The sequence below is a fragment of the Etheostoma spectabile genome, chromosome 13 (assembly GCF_008692095.1).
Source record: "Etheostoma spectabile isolate EspeVRDwgs_2016 chromosome 13, UIUC_Espe_1.0, whole genome shotgun sequence".
Classification (NCBI taxonomy): Eukaryota; Metazoa; Chordata; class Actinopteri; order Perciformes; family Percidae; genus Etheostoma; species Etheostoma spectabile.
In genome coordinates this window covers 5791495-5794263 of record NC_045745.1, presented here as the reverse complement: position 1 = coordinate 5794263, position 2769 = coordinate 5791495, and positions in this window count along the sequence as shown.

Sequence of the window (2769 nt, the reverse complement as noted above, 5' to 3'; positions counted from 1 at the left end):
TGTGTGCCAGAACTTAAACCAGCGCCACCGGATTCAACTGAGAGATCAGAGAGAAAAGGAGGGAAGGACAAAAGCTGTGTCATTATTTGAATATCAGGCCCCCAGCCTGTTTGGACAGGCAGGATTTGCATGTTGGGTTTTCAGCCGGAGCCCCGGGGTAGGGTGGGGTTGGTGGAAACAGTTGTCTTCGTGGTGCTCAGGGTGTGGCTGCTCTGGGAACAGGACTTCTCTCAACAGGGGTCTCTTAGCACAGGTTCTCGTTTGCTTTTTTTTACTTCATAACCACGGAGACGTGAGGTCAGAAATACCCCAATCATATGCACATAATGTATAATGTATGATGAAAAGATTTAACTGATTCATGTATGGATTTTTGTAAATGCTTGTGAAACATCATCAACCAAACATAATTCAAATTATTTTATAATTTTTATTTAAATTTTTTTCAAACCCAAATTTAGGTCATGATAAAAAATAAGCTTTTTTTCAGATCATTCGATAAATTTGCAACAAAATACAAATTATGTTTGACATTATTTACAAATACCAATACAAACCTTTTGTTTATGGTAAGAGTGTAGAGTTTTAATATGACTTCAATTTGTCATAAGAGTAAGTGTAGCTAGATTCACAACTCAGAGCAAAGGCTTAACTTGGAATCTGAAATGGAGATGATGTCAGCGTGGAGAGCGAATCAGTAACGTGATAACCGTTCGGATGGGAAACATTAGAAGGTGAAATCAGAGTTGTGATGGACTCAGTATCCTTCTTCACCCTCTGTCTCGGCTGACACGTGAGATTCTTTGGACGCCTGGTGGTCAACACCGGCCCAGCGTGGTCAGCACTCATCACATAATGAACACAACACCGATCCGCTTTTCAACAGACTTTATTTATAGAACAAGCAGAGGAAAAAAACACTGCGTACATACATACATACATACATACATACATTTAAAACAACCTCGGTACAGACATATTCAACAAGAAATAGTGGCACTTACACACTGAAATATAAACTCACCCACACACACACACACACACACACACACAACCACACACATCAATGGTTTTGTTTTTATGACCAGAAAAAGATTTTACCCTTTTGCTCTGTTCTAGAAAACAAAAATAAATAAAAAGGAGGCTTTACGGCAAAAGTATCAGCTGGTCAAGCAATGATTTTCAGCTTTGTATAATTACTAATTTGTGGCCCTTAGAAAAACACCCCCAAGAGAGTTGTTCCAATCAAATGCAGCCTCCTACAAAAAAGTTTGTATTAGGCAACATAAGAAAGTTCTCAGTAAAAGAGAAGAGGGAAGTGTAAAAGGGAAGAGGGGGGGGGGGGGGGGGGGGGGGGCTGGGTGAGCACTGCGTGTACCATACCTAGGACTGGGTGTCACAATGTGATGTGTTGCAATAAGGTGTGTACTGTCTAGATCTCTCTGGAAATTCAAGAGGACAGGGCCAACTCACAGAGACACACATACACACGTACACACACGCACTAACAGAAGTACACTATTGACATCATCACTGACATAACATCTGCATTTGCAAACATGCAAACACAGTTCCTCACATAAAACCACATAAAACCCTCACAGACGTCAGCATGGAGGAAATAAACAATAGACCCATGTTTCTGACGTTTCACAAGTGGTTGGGATAAAGGGAAGTGACACTGCCATCCACACCTCTAAATGGGAACTGATGCTAACTGAGACAATGACAATAACAGAAGGACAAAACAGGATGCTGGTCAGATGAAAGAGCCCGAAATGTCAGACAGCCTACAGACTGTTGTCGCCTTGCAATCTTAACAGCCAACACCAGTCTGATAAGCTATCTGACAGGCCGAGAGAGTGGAGGACATGTCTGAGACGTATGCATGTACAGAGACGACAACAACAAAGAGGGAAAAAACGAATCCTCATCCGACTTACCATGACAGGAGAAAAGAGGAGATGTAAATGTTCCGACTACAGCTGCACAGAGCGCAGAGTTCAGCCCGCTCAACAGTACCCCTCTGTTTTGAATCTACTCGAGTGATTCGTCTCCTGGCTCCGTGACTGGGGCAGTGCAACGAGTTCATTCTAAGGTTCAGCTGAGGTAACAGCACAGACGCTTTTCACTGTGCGCTTAAGGGCTTTCTCTCTCTCTCTCTCTCTCTCTCTCTCTCTCTCTCTCCTGCTTGTGCCTGCTCTAGCGCCCACTGTGCTCAGTCCAGCGTAGCACAGCAGCGCTACAGAGAGAGAGAAGAAAATAGCACGTTTCTCCGGCAATATGAAAAAAAGAGAAGGTACTGCCTATACTGAGAGCCAGCTGACGTTATCCATTAAGCAAAAAAAAGAAAAAAATTGGAACACTGATCTTATAAAACCCATGCAGTATTTTGTTTGAGGAGATGCTCATGTAATATTAAACATGAGCTCGCTGTCTTCGTCTGAGGTAAAAAAAAAAAAAAAGAAAAAGAGAAAAGGATTTAAAAAAATAAATAAAAATCTGTGGACAAGTGAAGACAAAGAAAAACACTTACCACGACACAGACTGTCTCTGAAGTTAAAGGAACAGTTACTATCTGCCGGCTTTAATCCATAAAAGATCAAAGGGAGCAACAAATGTGGCATCTCCCTCTTCCTCTCCGTCTCACACACACGCGCAGTCGTACATCTGATTCACTATATGGCTGCATCTGGTAAAGTAGCCCAGGGCTGACTCATGTGCTCTCTTCCTGGAAGCCGAACAATAAGGGCAGACAAAGGGACCAGG